The sequence below is a fragment of the Dipodomys spectabilis genome, unplaced genomic scaffold, assembly GCF_019054845.1.
Source record: "Dipodomys spectabilis isolate Male_0828 unplaced genomic scaffold, ASM1905484v1 ptg000006l, whole genome shotgun sequence".
NCBI classification, from domain to species: domain Eukaryota; kingdom Metazoa; phylum Chordata; class Mammalia; order Rodentia; family Heteromyidae; genus Dipodomys; species Dipodomys spectabilis.
In genome coordinates this window covers 8,998,498-9,010,534 of record NW_024870683.1, presented here as the reverse complement: position 1 = coordinate 9,010,534, position 12,037 = coordinate 8,998,498, and the positions used below count along the sequence as shown (strand labels likewise).

Here is a 12,037-nt window from a genome sequence, read left to right as displayed (position 1 = left end):
CTTAACAAACTTTTTTCTCTTCTGCCCATAATAGTAGCAGCAGCAGCAGCAGCAGCAGCTAACAATACACTGGCTCTGGCATGCATTGTGCCACGTGCTGTACATACAACTGAGGGAATACGTGCTCCCTGGCGGGTCACCCGCGCCTTCAGTGCGTGGCCCCTGCCCGGCGTGCACTTCCTGAGGCGGCGCCGCGCGCTGTTAGGTAACTGGTCCGAGAATCTTCGCGCTGACCCCTTTGCGCACCTCCCGGCAGTTTCCGCCCACAGATTCTATTTCTGCCCCTTCCGAGGCCCCACGGTCCGAGCCTGAGCCCCGTCCGCCGGCTCCCCTCTTGGGCCCTCGCTGCCTGCAGACTGCTCTGGGCCGGGGTGGTCTGGAGCCTCCCGGCACCAGCTCCCCCCGCCGCTCCCCCGCGTCACGTGACCGCGGAGCCCGTGGGAGCAGCCGGCAGCTGTCCCCGGGCGGGGCTCGGCGCGCAGGTCCGCCCGCTCCTCCGCCCGCCCGCTCCTGGACGCGCGCCGCAGTCCTCGAGCTGCGCTGCGGCTCCGGCGGCTCCGGCGTCGGCGGGGGGCGGCTTCCAGGGCACCGCGGGCCCAAGGCTCCCTCCGAGGTAAGAGGCGCTGGCTGCAACTGCATGCTCAGGCTCGGGATGCCCCATCCAGAGCGGGGGAAGAGGGGGGTCGGCGCTGCTTCCCTGGGTGCTTCTCCCGATGGACGGCGGGGTGCTGCCCTGGCTGGGCCGAGCTTGTGCACGTGATCGGGCACTGGAAACCCAGGGCCTAGCGAAACCATGAAGGGATGCCCGAGGCAGCCCGCGCCACCTGGAGCCGCCCTCCTCCCAGGAAGAGCTGTGCCTCGCCTTCCGTGTTTGTTAAACCGCTTGGCCCGGAGCAGGTACCTCCGCAGTTGCCTCCATCTCCAGGTTCATGAGTGTGTCAAAAGTGCAAGAGAAAGAATCGAACTGGGGATGGGCAGAGCCGTCACCTAGGATGCAAGAATAAGTCTGGTCTTCTGTATTTTGTGTTACCCTCTTGGAGATTTGGTCTCTCTATCATTGAAAAAGGAACATCTCCCCTGCCTTGTTCAGGGAAGATAGGAAAACCACTTGAAGAGCTAGCACTCCTGAAACAGTCAGCCCTGGATTCAAGTTGCAGTTCTACCACTTACTAACCATGTGACCTTGAGCCACATCCATTCCTGGGCTCTTAAAAGTAGATAATAATAGTACTTCGCTCATAGATTCCTGTGAGGATTAAGTGTAAATGGTTTAGCCCAGTGCGGGCCTAGAAGGCCCCAAAGATAGTGCTATTTATATAAGTATTATTAAAATAGTAAGCTATGGAGGGCTCCAGGAGAGGGATTTTTAGTAGAACATCATATTCAGTTACTGTGTATGTGATCCTAAAACCCCCTTTTCCGGCTCTGGGCCCCTGCCCCTGTGCCTGCTGTTTTACATTGGCATGTGAACCTGTTGTTCCCACCAAATCAGCCAGGCAGGATGGGAACATTAATTTACTTGAGCAGATGGGTATCAGATTCCCTGGGAGGGGAAAGAAACCTGCCAGGCATGTGCTGCCACCGTAAAAAGCACATCACAGTGATTGACTGTCATGACTAGGAAACCATGTAGCCCAGCTGTCTCCTGCAAATAGAGAAACTGGACCTAGAATGAGAACAGGACTTGGATTTTTCTCAGGACCCAACAGAATGTTGGCCAGGCACCATGCTTTCTCTTTGATCTAACTTCATTCCTCAATTCTACATTTATTCAACAAGTATTTGAAGAATATCCATTATGGATTTTACACCCACTAAGGGCTGGGTGTAGAGATGTGAACAAGACAATGGTCTCTTGTTGTTTCCATAGCTACCTATGCTAGTTTGGAGTTATATAAAATCATATGGAAATATATTTCCCTCTGCTAGTTCTCAGTATGTTTTATAATAACAATAAGTTCCAGCTCCCAGTGAGCTTGCCTCATAGCAGCTGGCCCCAAGGGACCAAAGGACACTAGAAGTCTGAATTATTTCATGATCCCTCATAGTTTTCTCCAGCTTTGGGGAAGTCTGGTAAGATTTTAAGAGACTGGAATAAAATATTGTTTTGTCACAGTTTTTAGGAAAGGATTTCCTTCTGGCCTAGAACACTTGGATTCCTTTGTCTTTCTGATTTCAGGCCTCTTATCTTTTTTATTTTTATTTTTTTTTTAGGTTTCTAAAAAGAGAGTTCCCAGCCTAAAGTCTTCATGCTGGTTTCCATGGTTATCAGGGGAATTGTATTTTCACGATAGCACAAGTAGCTTATTAAGCAATGCAAGGCAGTCACCAACCAGTCCAAGGGATTCTGCTTTCTGGTAATGGTCTGTTTCCTGTTCTTTCCCAGCTCTTGAGCAGACACATTTTCCTTTTCCTTTTTCATTCCTTCCTTCCACTTTTTGCTTCAATAAACATGCATTGGTGACAGGGCCTAGAGGAATGAGAATATACAAACATAGAGACCTTGGCCTGAGGGACCGCCCAGTCCTTGGGGGACATGAGACAGGGTATTACTGTACACAAGGGGCAGATCGGTGGGCCTATGGAAAGGTGTAAGCAATCGTGTCAGAAATGATCTCAGAGGCAGGAATGGTAGTAGCCTGGGCAACAAAGACATTGCTTTTCAAAGGATGTGTGAGAGAAATATATTTCTTTGATGGTCCTGTCACAGAGAAATCATAGATGGTACAACAGCATTTTTAAAAAGGTTTTTGGTATTAACATATATTAGTTGTACAAGGGAGTTTTAGAGTCATTTCCATGCATACATATAAAATACCCCAATCAGACTCAACCATTCTGTTCTGTCAGTTTGCTTTAATGAGTGAACCTCTTAAGTCGCTCCTGGGCTTGGATTGAAATGCCTGCTGATTTCCTTCGTAACCCTCTGTTAATTTAGTGATTTATTATTTTTCCACTCATCTGAAGTACTGGATATATAAAAGGATAGAGCAGCATTTGGTTAAGATTTTTGTCTAATTCAGTTAGATGGTTAACTTTTTTTTTTTTTTGGTCGGTTGTGGGGCTTAAACTCTGGACATGGGTCTGTTGCTTAGCTCTTCAGCTCAAGGCAAGTGCTCTACCATTTGAGCCATAGCGTCACTTCTGGTTTTCTAGTGGTTTATTGGAGTCTCACAGACATTCCTGCCCGGGCTGGCTTTGAACCGTGATCCTCTGAATACCTTCTGAATACCTAAGATTACAGGCGTGAGCCACCAGCACCAGGCTAGATGTTTAACTTCTATGTCTTATTTCACAAGTCAGGTTCTAATGCAGTCACATTTACCCCCACCCCCACCCCAATGAATCTCCCAAGCCCTCTAATGCCCTGTGTGCTAAGAATTCTAAGCCCTCTGGGGGTGTAGACAGTCCAGTGGTGTCAGTTATACCCTCATTATGGACAGGAAAGAACAACAGTGCATCCACATCATTATTTCTGACACAGCTACATGGTTTCATTGCTAAAGAGCTGTCCTACACTGTCCAAGAATGTGTGTGGTCCCTGCCAGCATGATCCCTTGCTTGGACTCCCGTGTTAGAGCTTTTCTAAGCTTCTGCTCACATGCTTGGCCACGCTACCCAAAGTACTGCATGCTGAGCCTTTTTTTGAGCCTGTCTCTGGACTGGTTTCCCCTGCTGTCCTGGGGTCACCTTAGAGTACTCAAGACATTTGACTGTTTTCACTTTTTTTTAGGGTTTGAGGGTTCAATATATTTTTCTAAGCTTAACCCAAGTCCCTTTGGTAAATTGGTTCTATCACTGGAGAATGGGTGAGGGGTTCCCTTAGCTTCCCAGTTTACACACACACACAGCAAAGCAAAGCAAAACAAAACAAAAACTAATCCTAACTACTCAGGAGGATGCCAGCGGAAAATCTGAGACTTATCTCCAAGTAACCACCAAAAAGCCAGAAATGGTTTAAGTGGTAGAATGCTAGTCTTGAGCAAATAAAGGTAAAGAACAGTGCCTAAGCCCTCAATACACACACACATACACGAAAAAGAAATGGAAGTTTGCCACTGTCTATGCAATACTTTATCTAAATCATAACCTTTTTTTTCTGAGAAACCACTGTCTTGACTTTTGAGATAATCATCTCTGCTCTTCCTGGATTTGCATCCAGAAAGTATAGTTTGGAGTTCTGCTAGTGTGACTTTATACATATAGAATCATACTGATCACAGTTTGTGTTTTACTTCTTTTACTCATTTTGTTGTTTCTGACATATATTCCTATAATATCCTCATGTTCATTGCTAACAATGATTTATGAGTAGGTAACTATAAATTTATAGATATACCAGACAGTTATTTTGGTTATTGTGCTAAATTATTTCCTACCAGCAGTATTCAAACTCACTTGCAAATAATTGATTTTGTTAGTTTGTATTATTTATTTATATTGTGTGTGTGTGTATGTGTATTGCACTCATGTCTTTGCTCTCTTGTTCAGCTTTTTCCTTCATGATTGGCACTCTACTACTTGAGCTACAACTCCACTTCCAGCTTTTTGTTGATTTATTGGTGACGAATCTTAAGTATGCCTGTACAGGCTTTAAACCATGAGCCTCAGATCTCAGCCTTCTGAGTAGCTAGGATTATAGCCCACGAACACCCAGCTGTCAGCTTCAATTTTAACTGTTCTTGTGAATATGTCATGATAGCTCTCCTGTGGCTTTAATTTTATTTCCTTGGTTACTACTGAGGTTAAACACTTTTTTTGTTGGCCAGTCCTCAAGGCTTGGGTACTGTCTCTGAGCTTTTATCCTCAAGGCTAGTGCTCTGCTGTTTTGAGCCATAGTACCACTTCCAGCTTTTTTTTGGGGGGGGGGGGGAGGTTAATTGTAGATAAGAGTCTCATAGACTTTCCTGCCTGGGCTAGCTTTGAACCATGATCCTCAGATCTCAGCTTCCTGAGGATTAGGATAGCAAGGATTTTTAGGCCTGAGCCATGGATGCCTCGCTTTGAGCACTTTTTTTTTATTAGTTGATTGGATAGCCTCTTTTATACACTACTGGTTTCAGTCTTTTTTTGCCTATTTGTTAGGGTTGGGCTTTTTTTTGCAGCGCTTGGGAAGTGCAAAGTGGTATACAGCCACTGGACTACATCTTCAGCCCCACTCTGTCTCACTCTCTTAAATGGCAATGTTTTAGAACACTTCAGGACTTGACATGGAAAGAAATTCGCAGATGAGGAGACAGGAAAGAGGGACAGACTCAGGTGGGTAGCAGTTTTCTGGGGAAGGGATAGATGTTAGTTGTCAACTAATATTTGTATCTGGGAGGTGGATGTACTAGCCAGTGAAGAAAATTTGAGAGGAACATCAGAATTGTTCTCCACAGATGTGTGGCTCACATCTGTAATGCTAGCTTCACAGGAGGCTGAGATCGGAGGATTGAGGTTCAAAACCAGCCTTGGGCAGGAAAGTCCGTAAGACCCTTATCTCCAATAAACTACTCAGAAAAAGTTGGAAGTGGTGTTGTGCTCTAGTGGTAAAAGTGCTAGCCTTGAACAAAGAAGCTCAGGGGCAAGGGCTAGGAGTATAGCTTATTAATAGAGCAATTGCCTAGCATGTCTAAGGCCCTTAGTTTGAAGCCTAGCACTGGAAAAAATTAGGGTACAGTTCAGGCAAGAGGAGAGTGGAGCGGGTCTGCGCAGGGTGGCCCAGACATAAAATGACTGAAGACCCATAGACTCTAGCTGCTAAGGGCCTTAGGGGTGCTGTGGATCCAGACTTCCATTCTGATTCTGGAAGACCCAGCTTGACTTAGGTCCTACCCCTGATTTCCATAAGATCCTATCATCCTTAGCAGACCACATATATGTGGTATTAAGCCCTCCCTTATTTGCACTTGCAATGAAAGACTTCCTAGAACAGATGTTCCAAACTTGAGGGCAGTGTCCACCTGGGTAAATTTGCTGTCAGTGCTTTCTAGTCATCCTATTCTGAATAACCAGATTTTGTATTCTGTGTGTAATTGGATGGTTAGGAGTTGCAGATCTAGTTGGCTCCATTACAGTAAAGAATACTCAACAGGCTGGAAACCAGTGGCTCACACCTATAATCCTAGCTACTAGGAGGCTAAGATCTGAGGATCTTGGTTCAAAGCCAGCCCATCTGTATGACTGATATTTCCAATTAACTATAAAAAAGCTAGAAGTGGAGCTGAGGGTCAAGTAGTATAATGTTAGCCCTGAGCAAAAAGCAGCTCAGGGACAGTGTGCAAACCCTGAGTTCAAGCTCCAGGACTGGCACCAAAAAAAAAAAGAAAATTCTCAACACCTACTATTTAACCTAGGGGTGTGCCATGTATTTGTGGGCCAGGAGGGTGGGCAATGATCACCTCCTCATCACCCTTTTATTCCTTCTTCCCAGTTAAAAGTCTTAACTGGTTAAAACAATTCATTATTGTTGTAGCATGCAGAAAAGGTTTGTTCAAAATGTGATGCAGAGCAAGAGAAAAAAGATCTAGGGAAAGGGAAGAATAGTATAGGGGCTGGGAAGGTGGCTCAGTGGTAGAGTGCTTGCTTTGCATTCATGAGGCCCTAGGTTCTATTCCTCAGTACCACATAAGCAGAAAAAGCCAGAAGTGGCACTGCAGCTCAAGTGGTAGAGTGCTAGCCTTGAGTTGAAGAGCTGAGGGACAGTGCCCAGGCCCAGAGTTCAGGCCCTACAACCAACAAAAGAGGGGCCGGGGGGAAGGTTGGCAGGTAAAAAAAAGAGGGAATCCATAACCCTTTACTGTGGGTTTACTATGTGTCAGGCTCCTTGTTAACTGTTTCCCTGCCTTTCTCTCCTTTACTTCTAACAACTCCTCTGAGGTAGCATTACCCTCATTTTTATAGATGAGGAAGCACAGGCAGAGACAGTCAGACTCCATTCAGTGTGTAATGTCACCAGTAAAGTAGCAATTACTATGTGTGGATTTCTCAGCCTGAGCTGAGAATGATTAAAGAGAGTGACTAGAAGCAATTAGTGGCTGGGTAGGAGGCAAGAATTTGGGAAATCCATCGATCGAGGTTCTCGTCGCTATACTAGGTGGTGACAATCCACTTGCCAGTTGAGGTACTTGGATTTTCCTAGGTTCTCACCTAAGGTAGTAAATTTTGGGGCCATGATTTCTTGTCAGTCCAACTCCAACATTGTGTGGTACTCTAGTGCATAATAATTGTTGGACTGACCTCATTCTTTTCATGATCTATGAGTGTGTATGCATACAGATAGATGTGTGTGTGTGTGTGTGTGTGTGTGTGTGTGTGTGTGTGATGTTCAGGCTAGGAAGTGGGAACCCAGTATTCCAAGAAGTGAACTGGGAGTCAGACGGGTTTGGACTCAGACTGGGTTAGGAAGCCCAGCTGTACTGCTAACTAACCAGTAGAAACTGAGGAAGCAAGCAGAGAGGCTAGGCTCTGCGAATGTGACTTCCACAATATTCTGGGTTGTTTTTAGTGCTCATTGAGGTGGCGTATACAGAGTCACCTGCATATAGCATGCCCTTATAGTGGCCTTCCTTGCCTATTGAATTTGTGTGAGAATCAGGCCTAAAGGTCAGTGATTAGGAGTCCCTGCTCTGTACTTCCTGCCAGATGAGTCTCAGTAAACAAGCTTTTCCTTCAAAGAGGCAGAGAGTGTGCTTATGGCTTGAAAGCACTGGGCTCCCATCAGTATACATTGTTTGGTCTTCTGGTGTCCAGTTTCAAAGCTAAAAATAAGAAACAGCTGGTTGTTCTCAGGCTTAGGAAGAGCTGAGGTTTGGAGAAATGGAGAAAAGCCCAACTGAGAACTCTGTCATCTTCAGTTTTGCATTTGTCTTGTTTTCTACAGGATGTGGATATGTATAGGTGTGGGTGTGGGTGTGGGTGCAGGGCTCTTTGTGGTCATATTTTACTTTCTAGGACTTCAAAATAGTTTTAAACTAAAATCTATAGAATAGATATATCTACTTTGGTTTGAAGATTTCAATCATTAGCCTATTACAGTTACTCCATCAATAAAGTTTATACTTAATTACACTATGTTGGGAAAAATCTTTTTTTTTCTCTGTTGGTGCTAAATTGGGTTCTGAGCTGCTGTAGATCCCCCTAACCCCTTTTAATGAAAAACTAAACTGCTGCTTAATGAAAAACTAAGCTGCTGCTTAGTTTTGCAAAACCAGCTGTGTTGATGCTAAGAGCCTCTAGGTAGGAAGCAAATACCTTTTTTTTTTTTTTTTTTACTACCTAGCCTTTGGCCATTAAAACAAGAATTAGTGACTCACCTTGAAGATGAATGGGGGAAGGAGAAGCTTATACCAAACTAGATTTTGAAGCTCAGTTCTTCTGATCTGAGACATTTTAGCATGAAGGGGAGAACCCTTTCTACAGTGACCAGTAGCAACTTCTACTGCCCACCAAATTAACTAGCAACTCTATTCTTGGCTTAGGGAGCCTTTGTGAACCAACTGCTCTTTCTCATACCCTCTCAGGCTCCTAGAGCTGCAGCCAGTTTTCTAAACCCCCCTGGAATCCCCCTTTCCAGGGTTTTGCTAACATTGGCTCCTCTGCCTCTTTATTTCCCTCCTTTCCCTGAATGTCACAGTCCTACCCACATCTTAGAATCAGGCTTAGATGCCCATTTGCCCTTGAAGCTTAGTGGTGAAAAGTCAGTCCTTGGGGCCAGGTCTAGCTTCAGTGGCTCTACTCTTTTCTCCAGCACAGTGACTTGGGGTAAGTCCCTTGTCACTTAAGCCCTCTCAGGCTTATTGCCTTCACCAGTAAAATAAAAGACAAGACGGCTTTTAGTCATTGCCTCTCAACACTTAGGGTACGAACAAGTTCCCTGGTGATCTTGTTAAAATGCCACTCCTGCTCCAGTAGGTGTAGGGTAGTGCCAAGGATTTTGTGTTTCTACGGAGTTTTGAGTACCTGGGAAGCTCTTTTTGAAGTCATATTGAGAAAATGAAGTGAAATGATACAGAAAGATATCTTCTTTGATTTTTAAAATTTTAAATTGTTATTATAAAGGGGTATAGTACAGTTACAGTTATATAAGTCAGTTATATAAGTCAGGTAAAAAATACATTTCTTTTTGGCCTGTTCTCCCAGTTTTTCCCTCCTATCCCCACCTGCAAGTTGTATAGTTCATTTTCAATATGTCTAGTTAGTAGAAAAGTGTCTTTTAAATTTAGTGCCCAGTAAATGTGCCTGCTTTCCTTTTTTCCTTGCCTTCTGTTCTATAATTGAATGATTTCCCTACCTGCAAGTCACATTTTTCCTTCCTTCCTTCCTTCCTTCTTCCTTCCTTCCCTCCCTCCCTCCCTCCTTCCCCCTTTCTCTTTCTTTCTCTCTCTTTCTTTCTTTCTTCCTTCCCTTCCTTCTTTTCCTTCCCTTCTGTCCCTTCCCCTCCCTCCCTCCCTCCCTCCCTCCCTCCCTCCCTCCCTCCCTCCCTCCCTCCCTCCCTCCCTCCCTTCCTTCCTTCCTTCCTTCCTTCCTTCCTTCCTTCCTTCCTTCCTTCGTTCCACAGCTTCTTGCTATGGTCACTCAGACTGTCCTTGAACTCTCTTGTACTTGGTACTGGGATTGAACTGGGGATTGACTGCTGGGCAGTTTCTCTACCATTCACCATGCTTTTAGTGCTTTTGCTTATTTTGTTTTTCAAATTGTGTTTTGTCTTTTTTCCCAGGCCAGCTTCAGACCTCAATCCTCCTGCCTTCCACTCCTAAATAACTAGGATTACAAATATGAACCACCATTTTCTGTTTGTTTTTGAGCTAGGTTCTTGCTAAGTTTTGCCCCAGCTGGCCTCAGGCCACAATCCTCCCACCTCTGTCTTCCAAGTAGCTATGACTTAGGTATGTGCCACTGCCTGGAACATTTTAATTCTTTTTTTGGTTGGTTGTGGGGCTTGAACTCTGGGCCTGGGCATTGTCCCTGCGCTCTTCAGCTCAAAGCAAGCGCTCTACCACTTGAGCCACAGTGCCACTTCTGGATTTCTAGTGGTTTTTGGAGATGAGAATCTCACAGAGTTTCTTGACCAGGTTGGCTTTGAACTGTGATCCTCAGACCTCATCCTCCTAAGTAGCTAGCCTGGCTAACATTTTAATTCTTTATATGGGCTGTCCTTCTTTTAAGACACTACGTACTTTTCCCCCTTGGACTGTTTTATTTGATTTTGTTATTGGGAGTTGTTGTTGTTATTTGGTTTGGTTTGGTTTGGAGGGATGGGGAGTTGGTTTGTATGTTTGGTTTTGTCTTTGTTTTGTAGATCTATCTTTGTCTCCTACTAGACTTGTGATCAGGTTCTGTCATTATCTGATTCCCAAAATGGTCTTTTACATAGCAAGTATTGCTTATAGACTTGAGTTCATTTACTTTCCTATTCCACAGGTTCTATGTGGCCATAGGGAATAGGCAGCTAATGATTTGACTAATCCCAGTGGTGTCAGTGTACCAGTCACTCACAGTGTACCATTCACAATGATCCATTCACTAAGGGATGAACACCTACTATGGGGCAAGTATAACACAAAACAGTGGTACTGTATTTCTTCTTCTAAATTTACATGTAACTCAGGGGAGACAGACAGTATATAGAGGGCAAAGGACATGTTTAAGGTTCCTGGTAGTAGGTGTTCAGGCATGGTGTCAGCTGACTGCTCTGATCTGTGTCTACTATTTTGCTGTTACATGGTTCATCCCAGCAGTGTAACTTGTTTTCCTTTTGTCCTCTTTACTTACCTCACAAAGTCATTACACAGAAGGTGCTGGTGGCTCATACCTGTAATCCTAGCTATTCAGGAGACTGAGATATGAGGATCATAGTTTGAAGCCAGCCCGTGCAGGAAAATTTGTGAGACTCTTATCTTGAATTAATTACCAAAAAGCCAGAAGTAGAGCTGTGGCTCAAGTGATAGAATGCTAGCTAGCCTTGAGCAAAAGAAGCTCAGACACAGTGCCCAGGCCCTGAGTTCAAGCTCCAGGACTAGCACACACAGGAAAAAAAAAAATCTACCTTCACAAAAGCATTTATGAGGTAAGAAGATGCTATTAGTGATTTTATGGAAGAGCAAAGAAAGAGCTTCCTGTTATGCCCTACAGCAAACAACTCTCAAATCTGTGTCCATAGAGTCCTCTCTGAGCACTAGTGATACCAAGGGTTTCCCCTGCTGACCTTTGACATTTTGACAGCCCAGCTCCCAGCAGCAGGCTCTTCAGGAATATTCAAAGCTCAGCGGGACCACCTTCCTCAGAGGCAGTGGATGGTAGGCAGTGCCAGGAATGTTTGTATCAGTGCTTTCCATGTGGACAGTTCCATAAGGGTTCCAAGGATGGTCACTCCCACTTACTCCTTGATGAGTCCTTTCCCAGCGCATGCTCTGTGGATGTTGGACTGGCAGACTCTTTTCTTTTTTCACTTTGTCACTAGTGATTTGCCATGACTGGGTAGATCTTTCCAGTCTGTGTTCAAATGTCACTTCCCCAGAGACCTTCCATAGATAGATAATCCCTAAGATACCCAGATATGTGTGTGCACATACCCTTTAGCCTGATTCCATTTTCTTCATAGCACTTACATTCATCTTTAATTGTTGTCTGTCTCTAAAGGGTGGACTTATTCTTTTTTTAATTTAAATTTAAATTTTATTGTCAAGGTGATGTACATAGGGGTTACAGTTACATGAGTAAGGTAGTAAGTACATTTCTTGTGGAATTTGTTACCCCCCTCCCTCATTTTTCTCCCACTTTCCTCCCCTTCCAGTTTGCACAGATCATCTCCAACATACTGTCTTGTGAGTATCCCTGTTGCATTGGTTCCCCCTTTGTCTTTTGTCTCACCATTTTTTTGTTCCCCTTCCCTTCCCTAATTCAGGTAAACATATAAACAATACCCAGGGTACCAAAATCAAATGCCGTCACAACAGGGGATAAAGCATAGGGGGGAAAAAGACACACACAAAAAAATGAGCTGGGCACTGGTGGCCCACGCCTGTAATCCTAGCTACTCAGGAGGCTGAGATCT

The 12,037-nt window shown here is 44.7% G+C and overlaps 1 protein-coding gene across 1 annotated transcript in view; it reads left to right on the top strand.

Moving 5' to 3' along the window:
- Positions 1–575: 575 nt before the first annotated feature.
- The window catches only part of Fbxo10 (F-box protein 10), a 47,006-nt gene continuing 35,544 nt past the window's right edge, over positions 576–12,037 (top strand). The window contains exon 1 of the mRNA XM_042696487.1: positions 576–613. The gene's annotated coding sequence lies outside the window, so the exon portion shown is untranslated. The remainder of the gene's footprint in view (positions 614–12,037) is intronic.